The sequence below is a fragment of the Sminthopsis crassicaudata genome, chromosome 4 (assembly GCF_048593235.1).
Source record: "Sminthopsis crassicaudata isolate SCR6 chromosome 4, ASM4859323v1, whole genome shotgun sequence".
Lineage (NCBI taxonomy): Eukaryota > Metazoa > Chordata > Mammalia > Dasyuromorphia > Dasyuridae > Sminthopsis > Sminthopsis crassicaudata.
This window is the reverse complement of record NC_133620.1, coordinates 161,079,310-161,107,009: the sequence shown is the minus strand read 5'-3', so window position 1 is coordinate 161,107,009 and position 27,700 is coordinate 161,079,310. Positions and strand designations below refer to the sequence as shown.

General features: G+C 34.0%; 1 protein-coding gene and 1 long non-coding RNA gene across 5 annotated transcripts in view; one reads left to right on the top strand and one right to left on the bottom strand.

Annotated features, from left to right (window-relative positions):
* Positions 1-6,067, bottom strand: part of LOC141565940 (uncharacterized) — a 72,753-nt gene extending 66,686 nt beyond the window's left edge. For all 3 annotated transcript variants that reach the window (XR_012489182.1, XR_012489183.1, XR_012489184.1), the window contains exons 1-2: positions 5,978-6,067; positions 5,537-5,669 (exon numbers count right to left, since the gene is read on the bottom strand). This is a non-coding gene — a long non-coding RNA (uncharacterized LOC141565940). The remainder of the gene's footprint in view (positions 1-5,536; positions 5,670-5,977) is intronic.
* PDE7B (phosphodiesterase 7B) overlaps positions 1-27,700 on the top strand; it is a 427,322-nt gene that overhangs the window by 260,941 nt on the left and 138,681 nt on the right. The gene's annotated exons all lie outside the window — the stretch shown is intronic.

Here is a 27,700-nt window from a genome sequence, read left to right as displayed (position 1 = left end):
CAGAAAAGCTCATTCCCAAGACATTCCCACACTAATAAATTTCTCAGCCATAGCAGCTTTCTACCATACCACACTATATTGGATTTGCAGTCTATGTCTATATCATAATACTGTATATTTGAGATGGAAAATAGCAGGAAATAGAGAAACAAATTCACTAAGAAATTTTTTTTAAGTTGAGTAGATCTTAAGATTAAGTTTTAAATAGAGCAAGTGGATAGGATAGGTAAAAATGCTATTTAGAAAGACAACTAGATCTGGAATTAGAAGACCTGGATTCAAATCCAAGTTCTATTATTTATTACTTGTTTTTCTTTATGAAAATAAGTTAATTTTTTTTCTCTCTCTGGACTTTTCTGGGCTTTGCCTTCATGTCTCAACTACTTTCTCATATTGGAACTTTCCTCAGTGCCTCTATATTCGGAACATCCCTCTACTTCAGTCCACTTCTCCCATTGGTGACTTCCTTTTAGAATCTCCATTTTGTGGCGTTTCCTTCATTGACTCTCAGAATTTTCCATCATCTTCTACCTCTTTCTACCTATACTTTTATATATTGTGTTATTTTAACCCAGTGTAAGTTTCTTCAGGATCCAGGAATTATCTTTCCCTTTTTTGGAGGGGGTAGGGGGAGGACTTGTATCTCTAGTACTTAGTACAATGCTTGGCATCAAACACGTACTTAAAACTTGTATCCTCATTTTCTTCCTCCATTAAATATAAAATTGAGAGGTTAAACTAGATGACCTCTATGGTTTTTTTCAGCCATAAATCTATTACCCTAAGATACTGATCTAACTACACTATGTCACATTATGGCTTTCAAAAAGAGTCTAAAGGGTATTTTTAATGGTTATAGAAATTGAAAGTTTTTCATATATCTAATTTCATTTCAAATTTCATTGTAGGATTTAGAGCTAAAAGAGACTTTAGAGGTTATTTAATCCAACTTCCTCATTTTATAGAAGAAAAATCTGAGGTAGAGAAAGTGGAAGTGATTTGCTTAAGATCACATAGGTAAAATATATTTGAGGCAGAACTCAAACTTCAGTTCCTTGAATTACAAATCCAGGGTACTTTCTATAATCCATCTTTCTTCTAGACCCAGTTTAGGTGCTACCTCCTAGGTGAATCTATTTCTCCAATTCCTTCAGGAGAATATTTTCTCCTTTATTTTACTTGTCCTATACTCATTTGTATAAGTATTGTCTCTCCTAAGTAGATTGTAAATTCCCTAAAGGCAAGAATCCCCTTCCTTTGTGTTCTTGTGTTCCCAGGATGCAATACATTGCCTTATACACATAACTGTTGGTTAATAATTTTTTTTTTGCCAAATTAAAACTACACGATTAAATTTCATTTTTCTTGCTATACATGTCACTGGTCCCAAAGTTATACTTACCAACAATGATTCATAAGTAGAATGAAAGGTAGAGAAGGGAAAAATAAAAAGATATTAAAAGAAAATAAATTTTCCTACTCACAGAGACTATAGGGAAAGAGTTGGAAGAAAGAAGAAGTTTTGTGAGTGTATGTGTCTTATGAAAGAGGGAGAGAGCAACAAAAAGATTGAGGGAGAGGGAAAGAGGAAAGGAGTTTCACAAGGGAGAAGAGAGGTGTGAGTTATGAAAGACCAAGAAAAGGTGGAGTCATGACATAGTCTTTCTCTAATGATAGGGGGAAAAAAGGTAATGGAGAAGTCATTGCCAAATAGTTTCCCAACATCATAACCACCAGATGGAGCCATGAGTTTAAAACAACTTTATGGAGGGGATTGTGGGAGAGAAGGATTTTGAATGTGGTCTCAATGGGTTGAAGATGGAAATGACTCTTCCTCTCTATGGGACATTCACAAGTCAAGTATTCATAACTCAACAAAAATCTCTAACTAGGCATTACCTACCATGCTGGCTCATGGTGAAATATTTATGTTTTTAACTTTTATTTTACTTCATTATGTCTTAACCATAATTTGCTTGGTTTTTGAGGCAACCTAGTAGGATAGAGTTATTCCCAACAATAGCATTCTAAATTCAGGTCCTTTCTCAGACACATATTGTGATCCAACTCAAGTGACCGTCCACTTCTCACTAGATTTGCAGGGAAGATATCAACCTGCATTGGGAGAGCGAATTTCCTCACCTGGAAGTTCCTCAGCCTATGAAATCACAGACCCAGTCTCTATACCAGGATTGTTTTATTACTTGCAAAGTAAATGGAGTGTGACCTGCTTGGCAAAGGCAAAGAGTGATGCACGTGATACACTTTAAGTTATATGGAAGCAAGAGGAAGATAACTGATATGATCTCTGTACCTAATCATCCCCCCTTACTTTTCCTTTCAATCTTGCTACTTCCACTTTCTTTCCTATACTGATTTTGTACTTTGGCAACACCATCTTCTTCTGAAACTTAACTTCCCTTGATCTTACCTTGCTCTTCCTTTCCCCCAAAGTGGTCTCTCCCTCCTAAGGTTACCTTATATTTACTTTTCTGTGTGATATTGTATCCTCCCAGCAGAATATAAGCTCCCTGAAGTCAGGAACTTTTTCATTTGTATCTTCATGTCCCCATCACTCCTCCTGGTGCTTTGTACTTTGTAAGTGGTTGATGTTTATTGAATTTGTTCAGTCTGAGTCTGAAACAAAATTCACCAATTCTATCACTGTCATTTCTTCTCCTACCCACCCATGCCCATCAAAACAAAATGGAAAGTTCATAGAATCTTTGGCTTGTGGAGGATATTATATCTCAGTCTCCCTTATGTTGAACCTTATGTTTGTGATTCATCTATTTTTTTTCATCTGAGAGTAGTACATGACTTGGTTAGTTAAAATATTGTTGAATATCAAGCATAGTCTCTTAAGTATATGGATATTTCAGAAATGCTACTTGACTCTGATTGCAATCAGCAGCAAATGTAAGACCATAGTACTGATCAGGGTTCATTCCTGGTTATATAAGCAATATTCAGAATTCAGCCCAATGACTTCAAATGCTCTGGTCATATAGATATGGGTGGCTGTGATCTACATTTTCTAGTTTATTTCACTCATTTATTAAGTTGTATATAATATTTCCATTTTAGAAGCTCTTGACATCCCAGAACATGAAAGGAAAAGATTCCATTAACATCCTTCCTTGGCCATTCTAACTCCTTATTCCTTTCAAGGAGGAAGCAACTATGAGGAATGTTTTCTTTACCCAGCCCTGAAAATCAGACCTTGAGAAAGATAAGGATAAGGAATATACAAAAAGTATCAAAGAAGAGAATCCTTTAAGTAGCATACTCCAATTCAGGTTTATCATGATCTCTAAGACCCCTTATGAATCTAACTCTATCCTCCTATGATTTTATATCTCAAATAGAAGAAAAGTCAAAAGTATGCCAGATAACCTTAATTGCCAAGATGTTACATTTTGCAGGGTGAGATCAAATACATCATGACCTTATTATGGAAGAACAATTAGAAAATTCATAAAATCTATTTAAACTTCTATTATGAAGAATAAGAATTTGTTCATTTAAAATAATACCTATACCTTTATTCTGGGTATCAGTTTTAGGAAATGTAAGTGGATTCTGAATAACTGCTACAAAAATGCAAAATGTAATGTTCCCAGATAATTGCTGAAATTCAAATGCATTTTCATTTTCTTATGAGCTCTAATAGTTTTAGTAAAAGCAACTCTTCTGACTTAAAGCAAAGAACAAATTGGTTTAACAGTAGATGTGAAAGTAGAATCTTAATTCATGAAAAATTCTTCTGTTCATTCTTTAGTAGCAATTGCTCACAAGAGTTTCCTTGCAATAAATGTGGCTGACGATAAAATGGATCAAATAAATCAAAACAAATAAAACACTGACTAATTTGGCATTAAATGTATTATTGAATAGCTTTTCTAGTCAACTGTTAATTGTGAAACAAATTTTAATTTTTTCTTTCAATTGAAAAATTGTTTAATGCTACAGGTGATAGGTAAAAATTAGTCTTTACAGCAAACAACAATAACACAACTTTGGGAAAACAAATTTAGTAAATAAAAAGAATCCTATCAAAACTGAAATAATGCTTGAAAAATACCAAGAAGTTACAAATCATAATCATGTAATTTGGGATGGGAGGGATGTGAGGGGAGAAAATAGCAAATTCCTGGAGAAGCATTCATCCATTTCTGCATCTTCTGATGTTTTGCAAAGGCTAAATATTTAAAAGCAGCTCCTATTCCAGATGCCAGTCTGGAAATGCCTTAATGTGATTTCAAAATATAGTGCAGAAATGTGTATGTTTACTTGGTTCTACAAATGAGCTTTTAGGGGGTTGAAGTGAATGGAGGATGTTGTTCCCACTTCTTCCTTCTGCTATTTGTCTGGAGACAGTTTTCTGCAAAGCTGCTTGAGAGGTTTAGCAATACATTGACTTTTACTTCTAACTGGCCTCCTTAAGGGAAAACATCAAATGCTTTATTATGTAGAAGATGGAAAATTTAGATTTTATCTTATACTTCATCCCTGCTCTTAAAAACATGGACTGCTTTCCACCCATTCTGAATTTTATCTCACACTTTTAGAAGGTGACAAACATTTAACACAAAAATAAATAAATATATATGACAATATCAAAAATAATAAGCATAATTCAAAATATATTTTCTAAATTTGTTTTAAAAAAACTAAAATCCACCTATTTTTGCAATGCAAATTTTCTTTTTTTTTCTGTTATTTCAAAATAACTCTTTAGCCTTTTCTTGCTTTTTATATATTTCTGTTCAGTATTGACTACTTTTTTCTTCAGGATCCCTAAGAGGCTATCAGTTACATTTTGTACCTTTAAATTTCCCATTTCTCTTCAAACTTCTCCTAATATTTCAACCCATATCACTGATATAGTCTCTTCTTTCAAAATTATCTCCCCTTGCACAGTACTCCATGTGCTTTATAGATTACAGATAAGACCCTTACTTCCAAGCAATTTATAATTTGGGTTAGATTTCAGACATGCACTGATTACCAGGAACAGCAAATGAGTCACAGGGATGTCATTACTAAATAAATGAACTGAAAAAGTCTGACCAGTCTGCAACTGAAAAGGGCAGTAGACAAAGATGAAGGGAAGATCAGGTAATACCTTGAAAGTGAAAACTAGAGATGTCAGCTCGTGGGTTAAGAGACAGACCTCTAAGAGGGGAAGGTGGGGAGAGAGATTAAGAAAAGAATAAGAAGCAACAGCAGCTGTCTTTGATGTGGCATTTTAATAAATTTGATAGAAGGTAAATGAAAAGTTGAATAGCTAGGAATGGGTATTAAATCATCAAGGAAAGAGAAGAAAATGGACTGAATTTAAATATTTAGGCAAATAATAAGGGAAAAGAAAAGAAAAAAGAAAAGAAAAATGTGCCCCATTCTACAAAAGAAGAGCCTAGAATAGAGGTTCTGATTTTAAAGGGAAAGAGGGCTGAGATGAAAACTGCATGGAAGCATGATGTATTTGGTAGTGACTATTCAAGAAAGATGCATGGTACCTAACATCACATACCTCTTCTAGATGGATTGTCCACATTGCAGAGTCCAGAAATACAAGCTTCTCTTTTTTCTCTCATTCTCTCTTTTGTTCGGCTGTCACTCAAATCCATACTTTGATAAGAGTCTTAATTCCACTTCTGAAGAATCTGACAGATGCAACCATATCAATTTAGGAAGCTTTAGCCAAAACTATTCCAAGGGACAAAGCAAAACCACTTCAGGGGAATGATGTGGGGCAGGGGGAGGGGAGGGGGAAAATAGAAGGATCTATAAATACAGTAAAAAAGGAAAGAGTGAGATGAGATTACCGTGAAGAAATCAAATGGAAGCCCGTGGGAAACAATCAGAAATACAAACAGGGAAATAGAAACAATTGCTGTGGCTAACACCTCTCTCCCAATATATTCTGCACCCAAATCATATTACTTCTCTTCTGTCCTCCCCAAAAACTCACACCAATTTTTCAGTAGCCATCCCTGAAGTGTCTTCCTAAAAAGTTCGGCAGTGATTATAGTAAATGAAGCAGGATATTTGGCAAGGGGTGAGGCACTTGCAGTCTGGCATGTTTTACAATGAATGCTGAAATTTTTATGTTCTAGGAACCTGCTTATCTTGAACTATATTCCTAATCACACAATACATTGTGCTCAAGGAGTATTTGGGGATCTGATGTATTTCCTTGTTGCCAATGTGTAAATGTTTTCATTGGCTATTTCCAAAAAGTTTTCCTTTTTCTCTTCCACACGCAGATGCTCAAGAGAATGAGGGATGAGGAAATTATAGGAGCTAAATGTTGCAATTGTTCCAACCTCCTCAGAAATCTATTTTGCAATCTTCTATGATGATTGAAATCTTTGCTCCCCCTCCCCCATCACTGTCTCCTTTCCTGCCCCATATTCTTTTTAAAAAATTAACCTTTCTCTTGAAACTGTTTCCTATGCCAGTATATGTCAAACCTAATATAAATTCAAGTCTATTCTTCATACTTTCCAATCCAGACTTAAATAGTTCATTTAGCACTGAAAGGGATGTTGGAGAAACCATCTAGACTAACTCTTTCATTTTATTGAAGTTCATTATCAAAGGAGGTAAATGACCTGAGCAAGGTGCTCTTTAGCAAAGAACAGAGCCCCTATGTGTTTTTATTACAACCCAGGGATTCTGACTCCAAATCCAAAGGTCCTTTTACAACTTTACCTGGTAAGACATGATAGGAAACTAAAATTCTTTGTCATTTTGATTAGTCTCATGAATTTAGAGATTATTAATTCATCAGATTTTAATTTAAAAAATAATTCCCCACCTCTTGACTTATGATGCCCTCTTCTTTGTTCAATTGTACAATAGTCCTTTTCCCCTTGTTTAAAAGCATTTGATAATATGTTCAGAGATTTTCATACAAAATTAATTTTGTTTTGAAGGGGGTTTTATTTTGTTTTTGAAAATTCCACAAAACTTCTCAAAATAATTGGAAACAATTTAGAATGTTTAAACAGATATTCTTTGCAGTATTGGGAGCTTCTATTTATAGGTATCTTATACTCAAAGATTAACTTTCTCTAACTTTATAAAAGGTCAACTAGATGGTGCAGTAGACAGAATATCAGGAAGATGTATTTTTCTGAGTTCAAATTTGGCCTTAGGGACTTCCCTGTGTGATCCAGGGCAAATGACCTAACTCTATTTGCCTCCTCTATAAAATGAGTTGAAGAAGGAAATGGCAAACCACTCCAGTGTCTTTACCAGAGAGTCAGATATGATTGAACAACAACAAACTTTATAAAAACAATCCTTGGCTTGTAGCTCCCCAGGTTGTCAGATACTAAAACTGGTCTGCTACTCTAAATCACATTCAAAGCAATATTATTGTTCCTGTGGAACTTTATCTAATTTGCCATTTATTTGGTTTCATTAAAAAAAAATTTCATGTTATGGTAGTAAAATCATAAATCTACTCTTAAAGACTAATTCAACCATTTCATTTTAGACCTTAGAAAAATGTTGCCCAAGATTGTTCAAGTCATATCAGAGACAGGATTTGAATATAGCTCTTTTGATCCTATGCCCTTTCTACTGAATTATACTACTTCTATTCTTGGTTGATTTTAAAGATCTTAATAAAAACAGTCATTTTTAAATCTCCTGTTACAAGCATCATGTTTTTTTTTCAATCTACAAGGAAAGATTGCAACTCAATTCAATTTAGAAACTATTTGTCCAGAACCTACCACATGTAAGGCAAGTGTACTAAGTTATTAAGATGATAGAAAGATTAGTATGCAGTCCATACTCTTGCAGAATTTAACATTGAGCAGAAGAGAGAAGACAGGTACATAAAGAACTACAGTACATAATAAGATGTGATAACAGAAGAGAGAGGGCAATCACAACCCTTTGGGAGAAATTGGAAAGGCTGCATGAAGTTTCATGTGTTCTGAGTCCTATATTATAAGTAGTATTTCAGTAAAGTTGAAGCAAAAATGTCCTTTACTGAAAAGCAAGATGTGTAATAGAAAGAATATTGACTATGGAGTGAGGAAAGACCTATCTTGAAATCCTACTTCTGATACTTTGAGTTATGTGATAATATAGGCAAATCATAATCCCTCCAAGTATCAGTTTGTTCTGTGAAGTGAAAATAATAATGGCTGTAGTTCTTCAATAGGGTTGTTGTGAGAACCAAATGAGATAATGTAAGTAAAGTGATTTGCAAACTTAAAATACTATGTAAAGATATATGTAAATATAAATATATATGGTCAGCTATAGATTTTGATTGTTTTATTGTAGCCAGAAGGAACAATTTAAGCTGAAATGAAAAGGCAAGAAAGCAAGGGATGTGTTCAAGAAATGATAAGTTATCCAATTTGATAGTACATATCTGTAGAAGAATTAGAGAAAAGTCTTGAAAAGGAGGTCATATTGGGAAAGGTTTGAATGTTTCAAAAGACTAAATTAAAAATTTTTCTAAAGAAAATGGGGGGCATCTAGATGGCACAGTTGATCGAGTACTGATTCTTAAAGTCAGGAGGACCAAATCCAGCCCCAAACACTTAGCTATGTGACCTTGAGCCTCATACAAAATGCCTCTCACACAAAAAGAAAACAGTGAAAATAAGGAGCCATGAATGTTTTTTGAGAAAGGAATGAGATAATTAGAGTTATACTAACAGGCAGGTAGATAGATAAGTAGATAAATGATAGTTGGATATATGATATCAATAGATATAGTTATTTATCTAAATATATGAGTGCTATGATATATGGAAATTTTTGTTTTGTTCATATAGGTGCCCGAAAATAGTCCTGAATTCTTTCTTAGATCTGACATCTTATTTCCTTATGTATTTAACAAGTCTCTAATGATTTTGATTATGTGTATAAGAGAAGTTAAACTTTAACTATAATAATTGTTTTCTATTCTGCCTTAAAAGGTTAGATAGCCTTGTACAAAATCATTTCAGCTGAACCATGGGGTCTATCTCTGTAAAATAAGGAAAATGGATGTCATGAAGGAGAAATAATGATAGATTTTAAGTGAGAGGACTTGGGTTCTAATGCAGCTCTATGTGGATAAATCTGAATTCCCCCATTGACAAAATGGATTAAGTTAGATGATATCTAAGGTTTTTCTTATCTCTGATTCCTGTGATACACTTGGCTGGATGATCTAAAAGGTCCTTCCCAGCATTAGCATTTTTTTATAACTGTGAGCTTAGCACAATTCCTGGCATATAGCAGACATTTTGAATGAATTTGTGACTCAGGGAAACTCTAGACCAGGTAAATATAATAAATAGTGGGTATTAATAGGAGGCTCATTCAACTACAATGCTGATTGATGTTCTTTCCATTGTGATAATTTCTGGGTAAAGTGGGATGTGGGGCAACAAGAATGTACAGAAAGGAATTAGTGAATGAGAATTGACATGCTTTCACTTGTCACTGTGCTACTGAAACCTTTGAGTTCTTTGGATTTCTTTGCAAATGGAGGGTTTGTCATAACTTGGCTTAGGAAGTAAGTGGCAGAACTGGCAACTCTTTAGGCTAGATTTGACAAACCAAACCCACTTAAGATACAAACTCACATGATATCTCCACTGGGAATCTGCAGATCCCTTTTCTGTCTTGTTTTTAGTTTCTGCTGGAATAAAAGTGATTAAAGCACTATGGGGAAATTACATCCTTTACAATTCTTCCTTCCTCACTCCCCACTCTCCACCAAATCCCTTTGCCAGATTTGAACCCTTTCTCCCAATGAGTACCACTGCTCATTTGTTTTACATCACCCAAATAAGACAGTATTTTAGGAATTAAAATTCAATTGGTCATCTCTTCTCTCTCTCTTCTTAATGAATAGTCAACTTTGTTCCATTAAACATAAATGCTATGATGAACCATTACAGAAACTTTTGAAATGTTTAAAAAGAAATGTCAATGACCATCCATGGCATGGATATCTTCAGTGGTGGTGGTGTTATTTCTAATTATTTTCATTTTCATGCTCCCCTGCATCTGTGAGTTCCAAGCATTAGCAGAAACAGCAATGGTGAAATACCACGAAATAACCCCTTCCTGTAGTATATTTGGCCTAACAGGAAACAGGAAATACCAGAAAAGATCACAAGAGAGACTGCAATCATGAGATTTCTAGACTATTCTCTTGACGTCAGAGATTTGAAGAATTCAGATAAGCATCCTATGAACTCCGGAGTGCCTATCCAAATATCCAAAATGGATCTCCAAACCTCTTGAACTCATATGTTGTTATTTAACCTGTCTCACACAGCCTCTACCAATCCCCCAAAATAGTCTCAAAGTTGTAAATTATAAATACGGTTTCCACATTAGGAAATGTAAAAGAGTTACATACAGGTATTCTGTAAACAAGAAATGTTTTGCAACTTAGTTCCATTTATTCAATACATTGCCAAAAAAAAAATGGATAGGTCATTTCTTCTGTAACATTTAGAGAGTCCATGATGCTATTATTATGAGTACTCTCTCCACTTGAGTCTTTATCACAATTTTTCCACATCTTCTTGTCCTATACGATTTTTGTACCTCTTTCCATAAACATCCCATGGAAGGTCTAGCTAATTTAATGCACCAGAGACCTTCCTCTCGTTCTTTTCATATCTCAAGTGTATTAATGTACTACTCTAGTCATCTGTTATATCTCATTCTCAATATATACCCTGCCCCTGCCCTTCCTGGTCATGTGTAGCCTTGATAATGTTTTTATGTCATTTCTTGAATATAAACTATCATTGGTAACAAATGGTAGCTAACTGATTGATATTTATGCCCACTACATAGCTTTCTATTAACCTCTGATTATGTTTTTTATCGTAATTTTTCTGAGCTCATAGTTTTTCATGTTTTATAGCCATATAACATCACCAAGAAAATATTGGTTTTAAAGAAATATGTTTCTGCAATAGTTAGCAATTTATAAGTAAAAGTTCTTTGTGGTTTCTTAAGTCTAAGCTCAAACTTTTGCTCCTCCTTTTTCCTGGGTCCAGTTTAGATGCTCAAAAACATAACCATTTTTATTGACATTCTATGTCATATCTGAATAATGTGTATTTTGTCAACCACTTAATTGAATGAAAAATGTGGATGATTAGAACAATTTTATAATGTTTTAGGATTCGGTTTAATTAGTATAATGCTATCTGCAACTAGGAATATTTGGAAAACTTTATCATCCAGAGGAAACCATGCTTTATGTAAATATGACCAGAATATTGAACAAGGTTACCTCTATATTCCTATTGGTCATAGAACTTGTATTATCGTGAAGGGAACTTTCAGCATTGCATTTTGTACTACAGAATCAGATACTTCCTTAAAATCAATAAAAACTAACAAAATAGTATGTTCTATCATATACTAGATATACACATCATTCATTTCAAAATACAGAAAACAAAAACCTGTAAGTCTATTAATTCAGTTCAGTTAAGCAAATGTTTTATTATTTCCAGACAAGGGCTTCCTCCTTATAACATGGTAGGTAAATTATGACATACATAAAAATTGTTATACAAAGGAAGTATGATAAGTGTAAAAAAAGTATAAGCAAAAGGTTTTGAGAATTAAGAGAAAAGGATTACACCTAGTAGGGGATGATCATGGAAAGGTTTGGTACCTTGATCACTAATTTAGCATTGAAAAGGACTTTAGGGATCATCTAATAGTACCCCCCATCTCCCCACATTAGTTTTATACTCACCTTTTCCTTGAAATTTGTGTGCATGCTGTGTCCTTCTAATAAGTTCCTTTGGATAACCCCATGTGGAGGATTTTTTAAAGGTTATTCCTGCATAAGAAATTGGCTAAGATGACCTCTAAGATGCATTCCAACCCATGCCTTGCTATTTTAATGCTCTATGACTCAATTACTTGTTGAATAAAAATGCCTGAGATAATAATCTTAAATCAGTTTTTCATTTAAATTGAAAATTTTCCAAATTGTCTCTGAACATGCCCCTAATTGAAGCTCCCCCTTCCTATCCCACCCCCCTTTAAAGTTTTCCAGATAGCTCAGGAAAATATTGGAAAGAATGCATGTGTTTGGATTTTTAAAATAAATGCTACAGGCAGGAAAACATTATAAATGTGAAGATTCTAAGTAAACTTAGACCATTTCAGAACCACCATGATAACAGAGACTTGGAATCAAGTCACCTTACAGAAGCTAGTGTGCCTTTCATTCAGGCAAATAGAAAATACTTCCAAAGGAACTTATGCCAAAGTGGGAGGGAAGCTACCAAAATGGTCCCAGCTGGGAATTTTCTAAAGGTCCAAGTTGTGTTAGAAAGGGAAAGAGGCTTTGGAGTTCAGTCTAACTCTATCTAAACCAGCTGAAGATCTTGCAAGATAGGGAGAGGAAACTTGGAAAGCAGAAAGTAAAGATAGAATTAAAAAGAAACTTTTGAATTTGAAGAAGGCTAACATTTGAAGAGGAGGTGAGGAGCTGAGGGAACAATACTAAGAAAAAGGGAGGCCTGAGTCAGATAATCACCCAAGGTAACATAGGCTTTGAGGTAGAAAATGATATCAAGGAGGAGGAGTTTGGGTGACATTGAAAAGACTAGCTTCATGCTGTATCTTTTCATTTCTGAGAATTGCATTGCTCTTATCCCCTCTGGCTTGCCAAGGTCAGGATAAGGCATAGACTATCAACAATCACTGTACCCTCATATTATCACAGTCTTTCCTGCCTTTAGGTGAACAACCTTGCCCTTTTATTGGAAATTAACCTTGAATGGAGAGCAAATCACAAGGCAGGATGACATAAACATACTATATATAATACTACAGCACTAAGAATAAGCCTGATGTTCCTTTCATTCTTTGATGGTCCCTTTAGCAATTCTTCTCTGTCTTTAGGTTTTCTGTTTTATTGAAAAGTTAAGTGAATAAAGAATAAAGTTATCACATGGCCTCCTATACTTTGCTTGTGGTAGTTCAGTTTGGGAATTCCATTTAAAGCACTTTGAATAACAATATACTAGATCTTTATACTTTAATTTTATTTTGAATGGATCTTTTTTTCCCATTTTTTGGCCAAATGTGATTTCATTGCAAAATGAGATCTAGGGGAGAAAAATCCCTTCACCAATGTCTATTCTTAACTGTTCCAGAATTTATATAATCTTGAAGAGTTGCCTGAAAACCTTGAAAAATTAAGTAGCATTTGCCCAAAGTCCCACAGCCAACATTTATTTACATTAGGGATGGATGGGCTCTCTCTCCATTTGCCAGGATTCCTCTTCTTTGTTTTTTATAACAAGATTAACAAACCTCTATGTTTCCCTTGTCATACAAGTTTGGGAAATACTTCAAAAAATTATTTTCTTCTACCATTGAAGATGGCAATCCCTCTACATCTTGGTAAATTATTTCATAAAATGCTGCGGCCATAAAAAATTATCCCCTGATGATTAACCTCTCTAATCAGCTCTCTGAATTTAATGAGATAGATTCTCATGTGATTCTCTGACATTGAAAATGAGAACTTTCTGGCTTGATAAGAATGGAATAAAATTTAGAACTGCAAGAGACTTTAAACATGATCTAGTATATTCTCCCATTTGATGAAAAAACTTAATATTTAAGTGACTTGCCTACAATTACACAGTTGTTCAATGATTTAAACTCTGATTTAAACCTCCTGACTAAATATTTCAGAACTGATATGCCTCTGACCTGGCTTCCAAACCCCAATCATAATCTATGTAACACTTTTCATTTGGGTCAATTTAATAAGTATTTGTTAAGCATCTAAGCCATCTATGACTTTTGAGGAGAAAGTACTCATTAGGGGAAAATACCTTTTAGTGTTTCATTTGGCAAACATTTTTAAGTACCTATTATATTCAGTGGAGTTTGGCAAATAAAGAACACCATCCCTACTCTCCTAGAGCCTAGGAAAGAAAAATACATGCACAAATAATTGTGTTGTAAGGAAGACTAAGATGGATGCGAAGGAGAGGAGGAGATTATTTTCACCTGTTAAGGAAATTTTCATAAGAGACTTGGTTTCTGTGTTGGTTCATGAAGACCCAACTCTGTCAGCAGAGAGAGACAGAAGGGGGAAAGAGAATGGGTAGGAGTGGAGGAACAAGCCATAGTAATCATGTAGAACATTGCAAACAAAAGGACAAAGACAGGAAAAGACAGAATGAGAATTGAGGATGAAGCATATCAGTTGAATTTAATTAAAACATAGATCACATGAATGGAGGCAAGCTAGCCAAGAGTACTGGAGCCTGCTCTCTGTGCTCTAAGGACAAGAATAGGAATATAGTATTGTCAGCAACCCTAATTGAGGAGCACTTTAAAGTATCCAAGATTTTTATCAATGATAGATTCAAAATATTTAAGCAACTATCCTCTTCCCAAAAGACAGCGCTAACTTGGTAGATAACTTCCTTTGGTGGAAAATATAACCAGGAAAAAATAAAAGAAATGAAGAGAGAGTAAGGGATTGGGAATGATTGCTGCATGTTTTCTTTGGTGGTTTCTACAAGAATTCAGAGGAAAACACACTAGCCAATGTGCATATTCTTTTAAATGAAGTTTAGACTGAAAGGATTTCACAGGATAAGGAAGAGCTAGCTGAACCAAATGGTGATTTATACTAGAATGCAGTCTCCTCTTTGAGGGTGTCAGGTACTTAGACTCTTCCATACAACATATCAGAAACAGTCTCCGAAAGTCAGCAATTGGAACCTACATAAGCCACTTTAAGGAAACATGAATTATGCATCAGCCACTCTGAGAAGTTGTTCAGAGTGAGCAGTGTTGACGTGTCACAGGTGACCTGTGTCTTGGATCAGAGGTGGTCTGACCATGCCTTCATGCTGTGTGGTAGGTGCAGTGTTTGGTTTCTAAGGCTGGGAGAAGACATAGAGATTGAAAGCAGACTTTACTCCTGGCTCAGGCTCTTCAACAGCTCTATAATGTAATTATACAGAATTAATCAGATCCGAGGACGTGGAATCAAAAGGCGCCTTCTTATTTGCGATGCAGATGTAAACCTTCTCTCTGTGTAGAGAAACGAGCCAAAATTGAGGCCACGGAGATTTGAGCTGGGATGGAACAATTCCAGGAATGAGCAGTAACTTGAAATAGAGCCATGCTTAAATACACTTGATTTAAGTTCAGAGTGGCAACTTCTCTCAGACTCTGTTGCCTTTGAACAGGAAAGGGCCTTAAATTGTGTCCATAAATCCTGAAGGTGAAATTTTGTAGATTCCAAGAACATCCTGATGGATTGGACAATATTCTAAAATCACCAAATGACTTCTCCCAGAGCCCACACCAATGAAATGTCCCAACTGTTTGACATTTCCAGAATCCCAGTCATAATTCCTAGCAGTGTAAATACATCAAGTGCTTGCACAATTAAGAGGCTAATAATTGCAAGACTTTATTAACTCAAGAATGAAAATGATCACAAGAGAATCTAAAATGCCAAGTACCAACAGAACTTGTGCCCTTATGCTTATTGTCTGTTACAGTAGTTCTCAAAGTATGGCAGCTCCCCAACATCCTTTCAAGGAGTCTGGGAGGTCATAAATCATGCAGTGTTTTCATTTCTGATATAGTAAATATCCATGTATATAAAATACATATACAAATAATTTTAATGGGCACTCAATGATTTTGAATAAAAGAAGTCCTAAGATCAAAAAGTTTGAGACTACTGAACTATAAGTTTAACCCTGATTTCTTTAAGGTTAAATAAATCTAATAGTGTTTTTGTAAATTCTTGTTTTCCAATGTTCATTGGGACCTTAGAGAAATAGCAAATTGTACATATAAGGCACAATATTCCTCTTCAGAGAGCTGAAAAATCTAGTCAGAAACTTAAGACATACACATGAAGAATTTAAGTAACAATATAAGAAAATGGATGAATCAAAGTCAAAATGAATGACTCAGATAAGCATGCTAAGAAATTTTTTTTGTAAGTGAAGCTCATTAAGTATTAGGGAAGATTAGGGAAGGCTTCCTAAAGGAAGTTGGTCTTGGAGGATGGAGAGAATTTGATTGGAAGAAGAGGAGAGATTAAAAAATAATTCCCAGGATGCAGAAGGATGAAAATAAAGATACAAATTTGGCAATAAGTATGACATCAGGAGGGTGATGTGATGACTTGCAAGTGAATTGGATTTAAGGGAGGCAGAGTGGTACAAAGTCATTAACCTCACTCTTTCCTCCAGAGCCATCTGGGTCCAGTGGCAAGACATATGTCAGAATGACCAGAGATGGTCCCAGAATTAGGGGTTAAGTTCAGAAAGGAAGGCTAGATTTGCAAAAGGTTTGTTTAGCCAAGCTAAGCAGTGGGAAGCCATTGAGGGTTTTTGAACAGGAGAGCTACATAATGCAAGTGGAATTTTAGTAAGTTCTCAGTTGTCACTGTTGATATTTCCATTATTTTTGATACTATCAGCCCCCCTTTTTAGAAACTTTCCTACCTCCATCATTGGTGTCTTTCTGTTCTCTTATGTTTTCTGCATCTTTTGCTAATCTTTTTTGCTACACCCATTAATTACTGATCTATCCTAAGGGTCTTTCATAGGGAGGTTTTAAAAAATGGATTAGAATTGGTTTTTTAAGTTATACAAAATAATTTAAAGCTATTATAACAAAACACATCATGGAATTTAACTTCTACTTCTACATCCAAGGTACTATTTGCTCTTAAAAGAAAATCATATAAATAGATAATAGCAGATCATGATCTGCTCTTTCTCATATATATACACATACACATACATATACACCCACATTTATGTTTTCCTCTCAGAGGCTTTACTCAAGATCATTTAGAACAAATAAAGAAAATCTTACTGTTCACTGAGAACCCTTATTGAGTCAGTATTGAAAATTTCATTAAGCATCAAAGTTTGAGTACTCAAGTTACAGATTTATATTTGCAGTATTATATTAGTAATTATAGCATATAAATTTTATATTATGAATAAAGTTTCATGTACAATTATCTTTTAATTATGCTATTTAATGGAAATGCTTATTTTATTCCATAAGTCAAAAATAAAATAAAAAATTTAAAACTAGCTAGCAATTTAAATTTGTTTAAAAGTTTTTTTGGCATTGGAAAAGAAATTGGGGAATATTTAAGATCTCAATAAATTAACAACATTAAAAATATCCCAAGAATTTGTCCTTGGCCCTGTACCAATACCAATAATATTTTTAATCAATGTCTTGAATAAAGGAATAAATTCCATATATATTATGTCCACAATATATTATATTGTCCATAATATATTATGTATGTGTGTACACATAGTAGATATAGTCAACAATAGATAACAAAGTAAGGTAGCCAAAGATATTTCAGTAGGTTAAAATAATGGACCAAATATCATTTGATGTAATTTAAATAGAAACGGTATAAAGTATTCCACTTAGGTTCAAAAACAAAGCAAATTTACAAGTATAAGATGGGAAAAAGGTGGCTAAACAGTTCAAGCAAAAAAAAAAATTGATCTAAGGACTTTATCTAATTGCATATAAAATTATGATTATTTAGTCAACATGGGGACCAAAAGTACTCTAATTCTCTTAATACTAGTCAGTGAGGTATAATGTCCAGAATATAGAATACTTTACGGTATGCTGCCCTGGTTAGAGCACAACTGAAGTACTGTTTCATTTTGGAAAAGATATAGACAAGCTAGAAAGTATTCAAATGAGACTAACTACAATAATGAAGAATCTTGAAAAACACGGGGATCATTTAAAGGAGCTGGGAATTTTTAGCTTGGAGAAGAGGAGACTAAGTGATGTGATCATTGTAATTGTCTTTTAATTTTTAAAAAGCTATTATGTAGAAAAGGGATTAAACTTATTCTGCTTAGCCCTAGAAGAAAGAACTTCTAATAATGTCCAATTTAGTATTAAACATTTATTATGCACCAACTATGTACTTGGTTCTAGAAATTACAGCAACAAAAGGAAAACAGTTCTGGCAAGTTATGCATTGCATGTGTATGTGTGTAGGTATATTATTTTCCCTCATGGAATATATACCTATATACAAATACAAGATATAAACAGAGTGGATGAAAACTATTTTTAGTTGGGGGAATGAACTCTGTACCTAGTAGATAATAAATGTTATGAAATTTATACTGAACTATCACATTCTCTCCTTTAATAGTTTATGTTCTTTATCTACCCACTCCCATTCCCAACTAAGAAAAAATGCTTTATTTTCAGAACTTCTTTATTCAGAGAACTCCTTTATCCCCAAAGGAAGCTAGTATGATTCTAGAGAGAAACTGATTATTGCTTTGTATTTCTTTTTCATCTTGCCCCCTCTACTCCCTTCTTGCTTTCCTCAAAAAACAAAATAGGGAAAATTCTCATTGAATAATAGAATCTCATCATTGGAAAAGTCATCAATAGTCATCAGGTCTAATGCTTTCCTAAGAATCCTTAATTATCATTATCAATAATAATTAATTAACATATACACTTTATAATTTGCTAAGTACATTCACACATTATCTCATAAATTGTATCTCATTGCAACATGGTACTCTGGAGAATGATCAGACTGTCAGTGAAGGGGAAGCCCATTACTCCCTTTTGGGAGTAACTCTAATTGTTAGGAAGTTGACCGTAACATTTGTTTATATTAATGTCTTTGAAACAAGTACCCATTGCTCCTAGTTCTAGCCTTCTCTGGTTCATTGAGCAGAATTAGTGTAATCCCTCTTTCATGCTTCATTCCTTCAAATACTTTAAAATAGCTATCATGACTTTCCTCTCCTCCCACTCCAGTATTCATGTCTCCAAGATAAACACCTCTAGTTACTTCAAATTATTCACATATCACATTTTCTCCAATCTCCTTGCTACAGAGCAAAGGGCTTTTCTTTGGGAGTCAGTAAGAAGAGAAGTCAAAAAGAGCAAGTGACTAATGATATTTTAATTAAGATTGATTTGGGGCACTCTAGGAATCCTGAAGTTTTAAGACCTAAGGAAGATTTTTTACAAAACCCTACTGATTTCAACTCTCCAAAACTGTGATAATTCCAAACAACAGAAGTAGAGTTTCCTTGTAAAATTTTCATAACTGTGAGGAATCTGGCTGTGTTAACTAGAGCTATATTTTAATGGTATAGTGGTAAGAACATTGTATTTGGAGTCAAATAAAGACCATACATGAATCCAAACTAGACTACTGCTATTTGTTATATAAGATAAATCCTGTTTTCTCATCTATAAAATGGTCTAGATGACCTCTAAGGGACCTCATATCACTAAACTTATAATGAAGTAATATTACCTATGCTACTATAGTATAAAGGGCACCAGACAAAATCAAGAGAGATTGGAAAAGGCCCTTTGTATTGAATTCATTAGTTTTATGGATGCATCAGAGTTGCTTAAACTTTCAGAACAATAAAACAGAACAATAAAAATTAATATTCCACTGTTAACATATATGTATATATGTTTACATGTTTAAACAATGACTATATCTTTATACTGAATTTATGTGCATGTTATTGCTCATATAACAATTTTCATCATCATAATTATACCTGAAGTTCCTTTTGAACTGCTACTTTTATGAGTCTGTCATGATGGTGACAAGATAAAATATTTCTCCAATCAAAACTTGGAGTTCTTCACTCGTCTTATTTCTAGGGTCACAATAGCCAACCATTATCCTAGATGAAATTGTTTCTAATGCTACAGCTGTGTTGACATTGTAACTGTAAAGGTTAAAAAAAAAAATCTAAACAAATGGTTTCCAAAAAATGAAAATAAGCATTTACTTGTAAATAATTTTTTTTTTCTGTGCAACTTGGATACATTTGGGGACAGAAGATTATCCAATTTAGAGGCAAAAAAAAAAGAGAGAAAGAGAGAGAAAGCTTTAGTTTTCTATCATCTTATGAATTTGGTGTGATGCACCACACAGCTTTATTTTAGGAAGGAAGCAGCTTACTTCTTCCATGATATAAGGAAGGTTCCTGCAGCATGTCCATTGCCAAATGGCTATCATTCCATGGCTCCTCACAGCTTTTTGTTGTTCAGTTCATGTCAATCATGTCCAATTCTTAATGGCTGCACTTGAGTTTTCTTTTCTTGGAAAAGATAACTGGAGTGTCTTGCCGTTTCCTTCTCAGCTATTTTGCAGATAAGGAAACTGAGGCAAACAGGATTAACTGACTTTCCCAGGGTCACACAGCTAGTAAGTATCTGAGACCAGATTTTAGCTTAGGTCTTTCAGAGTCCAGGCTTGGTGCTATATGCTTTGACTGCTGTTAACAATCTTTTAAAGTAAGTGATATGCAAATAGAAACTATATTTATTCTTCTGCCACAGAATAGTCAAGCAACTCTGCCCCATTCACACAACTAATGAATTTAATACAAAGGGTCCTTATACCAGTCTTTTTTGACTTTGTTGGGTGCCCTTTATGCTACACTAGCAAAGGTAACCTTATTTGATCACAGGTTTAGTTTTATGAAGTACTTCAGAAGCTGTCTAGTCCAAGCCCCTAATTTTACAGATGAGGAAACTGAGACCTATAAAGGTAAAAGGATTTACTTTTATGTCAAACAAATAGCACATAGTATAGCTTGGATTGAAATCTATGGCATCTGATTCCAAATACAATGTTCTTAACCACTACACCAATAAAACTGTTCTAATCAACTCATCCAGATTCCTGGGGACCTATTTATAGTTAAGGAAACTCTACAAGATTATTACTTCTGTTGTTTGGAATTACCACAGTTTTGGAGAGTTGAAGTTAGTGAGGTTTTGTAGAAATCCTCCTTATGTCTCAAAGCTTCAAAATTCTTAGAATACTCCAAATCAATCTTAATTAAAAGATCATTAGTCATTTGTCATTTTCAACTTCTCTTCCATTGACTCCCAAAGGAAAGCTCGCCAGTGAGGACAAAATTCCTTTTTGTCTACTCTTGCTACTTACATCATTTCTGGATCCTTTCAAAGTGAGTAAATTAATCTAAATTGTTCACAGAGCAATTAAAGCGACATTATTACATCTATGTGTTTGAACATCATCAAAAAGCATCTGAGACAAGATTATGCCCTTATTGGCCAAATATCATGTCATGTGAAGTGATCTATATTGTTTGCTCTACTGCAGGGAAAAGAAAAAACAAGAACCAGCCCAAAGTCAGATGTTAACATGCTTTTGGCACTTTGAGTTTTCCCTCAGTTTATCTGAGGAAAAATGCTAAGCACATTATTAATTATTTTTTCAATACAACCTCAAAAATCAGTCAATGAACAAGCATTTGTTGTTGTTTGTTGTTGTTCAGTCATTTTGTCATATCTAACTATCTGTGACCTCGTTTGGGGTTTTCTTGGCAAAGACACGGAAGTAGTTTACCATTTCTGTCTCAAGTTCATTTCATAGATGAGGAAAGTGAGACAAGCAAGTTAAGTGGTTTGCACAGAGTCATACACAGATAATAGGTATCTGAGACCAGATTTGAACTCAGGAAGGTGAGCCGTCCTGATTCCATGTTCTAGCCACTGCTCCATGTAGCTGCCCCAAACATACATTACATGTCTATTGTTGTAACCATTGGTGACACAAAGAAACAATTTCTACACTTGAATAGCTTAGATTTTAAATAGGGAGAAATTAAGGCTCATGAATGTGTTTCCCCAAACTACATTTTAAGGCAAGTTAAATAAAATACTAAATCAGGATAATGTGGTGAAAATAAAATCCCAACTTCTTTTCAGATATAATCATAAATAAATACTGGTCCCGACTGGATTGAATAAATTAATTATTCTAGCACAATCAGTATTGTTCTAAGGAATCTGAAAAAGTTCATATAACTTCTAAAATGCTTATTTTCCTCCTCGGAAATAATGAATAAATCCAAGAATTCATAAGAACCTCTTTTTCTTTCTTTATTATTATTTTTTTGAACTGAGACAGTATTGCCTTATAATCAGGAAGGCCTATATTCAAACCTTGCCTTCAGCCCTTCACTCAGTTTTTCTGAATTTTACTTGCCTCATCCATAAAATAGGGAGAGTAATAGCACCTAATTCACAGGGTAGCTTTGCTGATCAAATTAGAAAATATGTAGAAATCATTATATAAATGAGAGCTTTTATTATTTATTGTTACTCTTCAACTTTAACTGATGAGTAGTACAGTTAACAAATGTCAAGTTCAAGAAACTTGGGGTTATAGAATCATAGGCTGTTAGAACTGGGGGAAAAGTTTGAGATCATTCTGCATTGTCATTTTATAGATTTTTTTTTCAAAAGTATGGTTAAAATCTAATTTTTTTCCCTCTGAATAAAGCAAGATAGAGTGATTCTGATCACAATTTTAATTTGTGGAGGTAGGGGCAAGAAATAGTCCTTGAGAATAGCATTTGTCATCATCAAGCTAACATTTTAGAGTTAAGTACTATTTTATATTATTTCATGTTTTCTTATTTCTTCATAATATGAAATTAGTTCTTCTCATTCTTTGAAATTGTCAGGATTTTATTGGCTATTTTATAGTCATTTCACCAATTTCACATTTGGCTCTTCTAATAACTCCTTAGAAGGTTCCAGTAACTTTATACAGGTCTGAAGAAAAGCCTTATCCAGAAATATAGTCTGTCTCTCCTTCCTGACTTTTGGTCATTCAGAGAGAAGCCTTCTCTATTTTCTTGCTGGAAAAGAAAAAAATTCTGGGGTAACAGAGTCCCAGTAAACAATGGTCAGTGATGCAACATAGCTTTTATAGCAGAGGGCCCTGATGCTGCTGCTGATTATTTGTTGAAGCCTGGAGAATCTGACTCTCAACAATCCCTCTGAACATATGTACAAACTAGAATTTCTTGTTTTTCCTCCTTTTAATTTATTTTAAAAGCCATCTGTATAGGTTAAGAGTAGAGGTGAGGGGGTGGAGTTGCCTTGAAATGAAGATAAAGACATGTTAAATTGTTTTTGCATATTAAAAAGCTACTATTTTCTCCCACAAGATGAAAAAGGATCATAATGGATAACATTATGAACATAGACACAAAAAAACATTTTTAAAACTTTTGAGAAATTTAAAACTCTAAGAGAATTCTGTATTTTGGAGAAGCTGACTCGACTAGAGCCAGATAGGGTTTTTAGCCTGAGAACAGTGAACTTGTTATTTTAATACTTTGATTTCTGTATTTCAATATAATTTATTCCCTGAATAACTCCTATATGTTTTGTTTTTATGATTTAAAAACATTCTGGAAAAGGTTCTGAATAAGCTTCATAAAACTGCCCATGATATACACAAAAAAAAGTTAAGAATCTGATATAAAAGAATTTGGTTAATGAGAGCAACTGATAATTTGTGATGGCACATATCCTCATTGTAAGGATGCAGACTTATTTAGTGCACAGTCACTTAGAGGGAAAAATTATTTTTTTTTCATTGTCATGACCCATGTAGACTCTATTACATAAAACAGCATGACAAATGGTCCCCAGATTGCAATTCCGTGGCATCGCTTGGCAACAGAAGAAACTTACAGTGGGTTATGGAACATTCATTTAGAACTTGGGAAATGTAGGTTCTGCCACTGAAGTGGTAAGCATGCTTGGGATTCTTACTTTGTAGACTATAGAAGTTCAAAGCTAGAAGGGATTTAGAGCATCAGAATCTACCTCCTCATTTGAGAAAGGATAAAATTATCTGTGTATTAATCCTCTCATGAACTAGAGAAAAGGAGATGCAATTAGAAGGTGCAGTAGGTCAGGGACTTGTACTTGGAGTTAAAAAGACTTTAAATCCCATGTCACATGCTAACTATCTTCATGTCCCTGGGTGTGTCACAATGTCCTCATTTGTTAAAAGGAAATAATAATAGCACCCACCACCCAGAGTTGTTGTGAGGATTAAAGCCAACCTTAAAGCACAATGTAAACAATAACTATTATTATGTACTTAAAATTTTCATCATATACCAGTACATTTCTGGACCACAAAAAGTGGAAGATGGCTCAAAACTTTCACTTTATAGCTTTAGCTTTCTTGTCTCCAGTTAAATAATCCTATTTCAAAATTTTCATATTTCATTACATATATTTCCCAAATATTTAATTATTTGCATTGTTTTTCTTCAGTTATCCACATCCTTACAATTCTGGGGTTCAAAGCACAGCATTCCAATTAAAACCTAACTATGAAGATTTCCAGTGTATGTAAAACCATTCTACTGTCAAACAATTATTTTCCCCCCTCTCTAGCCATTGGAAATGTTATAATTTTTTGACCAGCATTTTGCAGTGATACTGAGGTGGCTTCATTTGGGGTGATTTCTTTGCAAGAAAGGTGTTTTTTAAATTGCTGGAAGTCAGCCACCAAGTGTTTCCCACATATCGAGTTGTGTTTTTTCAACAAACCTTGTGGCTCACTAACTGAAGTTTGCATAATACCGCAAAATTGCAAGCATTCCTTTGAAATGAGCAAAAATACAATGACAGAAGATGGGAAGACAGGAGATCTTTAAAAAGTAAAAATAACTGATGGTAGATATTTCAAATCATTTCTTGTTTCTGATTTTCTGGAGAAGAAAAGAAAAAAGTATCTAGAATAAAAGTTGATAAATTAAAAATGTTAACCTGAGAAATGAATCAAATGGAAGTCACATTTATAATATGTAGCAAGAGAGGATTTTTGACATAACTGAAATGCTTTCTCTGTGACAATTTTGGATATATTTTTTGACACCAAGAACAAAAATACATAACAAATGGAATTCAAGGATTTCTTTATCAGTGATACAAAGTGGCAGAACCCACCCATGAATATAGATACATATTTATCACTTTCCCCTTATGTCTAAGAAAGCATGTGTATCAATAAAGAAACATGGTTCATGAGATTTCCTTAAGCATTTATTGTTATTTAGCTGTTTTCAGTCATATTCAACTCTTCATAATCTCATTTGGTATTTTCTTGGAAAAAATGCTACTAGGACACTAATAGGTTTGGCAAGGATATTAGATGATTCTCTTAACTCATTTTCCAAATGAGGAACTGAGACAAACAGGATTGTGTCTTGTCCATCACACAGCTAATAAGTGTCTGAAGTTAATTTGAACTTAGTTCTTCCTGTTTCCAAGTCTAGAGCTCTATTCAATGTATCACCTAGCTGCCCTTTCAATACACAAGTCCATGCTCAAAAGGCTAGAATCCTAGTCATTCACTGGAGAAGACTCCTAAAAATGAAAATTACTCAGATTAAGAATATACTTCAAAATTTAAGAATCTGAATTGAAATATTGACATATAGCCCATCCATTTCTTTAATTTAATATTTTATTTTCCCAATTACATGTAGAAAAAAAAGTTAATTTTTTTCCCAGATTTTTGAGTTCTAAATTCTCTACCTCCTCCTTCACTGAAAAGGCAAGCAATTCGACATAGATTATAGATGTATAGTCATGCAAAACACATTTCAATGTGGGTCATGCTATGAGAGAAAACAAAAACAAAAGAAAAAAAAAGAAAAAAAAGAAAGAAAAAGTATCTTCTATCTGTATTAAGACTTCACCAGCTCTCTCTTTGGAGATCTAGCCAAATTTTTAAAGAAGTAAATATTTACCTCTTATCAAAAAGTCTGAGAATAGATTCTGAGAAACTTTGAGCTGGAAAGAAATTTAGAAGTTATTTAGTCCAACCTGCCTTTGAGTAAAAGTTTCCATCACTAAATCAAATTAGTTTACTGAAATAACGACAAAATAAAAAAGAGGTTCCTTTTTCCCCTTTTAAGTAGATAATTTGATGCCAAGAAATCATCAGAGTAAAGCAGTGTATCACTCTTGGAATGGGAGCAATACCTGGGGGTGGATGAGGAGAAGGGAGAGGGGAGAAATGTAAGAAAGGACAGGAAAGGAAGAAATGCCTAAAATGAAAATTTGGAAATACAAAAGAAATCCAGAACTATGAATGTACATAGACCAGAATTTTAATCCTGACCAAAAAAGCCTCTGGGTTCTGAAAGAGATTTTAATCATCTCTGAGTCACTTTTTAGAAAAAGTTTTTCACATAGTCAACTTGGATTCTGTTCAATTCATGAGATGAGGGTGATTAACCTGATAGTTATCACAAACCAGGAAGGCCTCTTTGAATCAACTTCTTTTCTCAGCTTCATATTTGGTTGCAGGAATTCAGGCTGTTTCCTAAATAGGGGCCACTTTTTCAGCAATTAATTTCTTAATTCCAGTTTGGGAAAAAATCAAAGCATAAAAGAGAAAGTCAGGCGAGATCCAAAATAAATTTGAAGAACTGATTAGTTGGATCTGAAGCTGATCAACTGATGCACAGATTTTCTGAATAGTCTCTAAAAGAATCACTTGGGCTAAGACTTTACATTTCAATAAAGCACAATATTCTCTTCCCTTGTAGCTAGGATTATTACCATTCTGCATTGAGGTATTTGTGAAAATTCATTATAATTTCCACAATGGGATCCTAATAGAGTCTATTCTTATTAATTCCTACCAATATCCACCCCAATCTGCCTTCAACATTAACCTTTTCATATTTTTACATAATGGTATTGCTGTTACTTTCAGAGGAAGAGTATTAGCATAGGGTAGTGAATCATAAGTACAAAAATTGTAATTTTGATAAGTTCAAAGAGAAATTTCTTTCAGAGAAAACACTAACATTTTGTTGTTACACAAAACAGGATCATAATTGATTTAGCCAGGATAGCCATTTCAGCCATTTAAGAGTAGATACTTCACAAAATACTGTTTTGACACCTCTATTAATTTTGTATAGAAAATTCTTATAATCAATAAAATGATCGTTAATATTTTGATTATCCTACCCTACCATAAAAGACCCACAATAAAAAACTTTAAACTCAGCAAATGATGAGTTCAAACTATTTGGGATAACACAGGAACCAAACCCAAAATTTGGCTTGAATTGAATAGTTGAATTTGAAAGTTTTGTTGAGGTTTATAAAAGTCTCCACAACCCCCACAAGTCTTCTACTTTTCTGTGTCTCAGCACTTCCCAATAAGCTGGACTGAGGAACTTTGAAATCCCTTGTGGGTATATGTTCTCCAAATATTCCAAACCCACGTTTGAACCAAGAAGCTCCAGGAATCTCATCAGAATTCTTGATCCCAGGAGGTTTCTAGTTAGATTTCCAAACCAGAGAGGTTTGGAAAAGATTGTGTTGAACCTCTGACCCCCTAATGATTTGCCCATCAGTAATTTAGTTTAAGGATTTCACCTACAAGCACTAGAGTCTTTCACTATGGTCTGTAAGATTTAATGTAGCCCTTTTTTCTCCCTATGAAACTTGGGTTGGGAGCAATGAAGACAGTTCCGTTTAACAGCCTAATAAATATATTGTAAATAACTAATGAAAACAATATTACAGGAACTGCCTTGTACCTCTTTTCCCTTAGTCTCTTCAGCTAACCACATCCTCCATCCCAACATTGCTTGCTACTCATGGACCATAAAAATTGGGCTTTTTTATGATTCAAAGAGGAAAAGTAAAGAAAGGTATACATATTTTAAAAGTTTGATTCCAATGTTCTTGATGTAAAACCATATACCAACTTTTCAGTTGCAGCAATAATAATCAAACATTGGAAAATTACTTA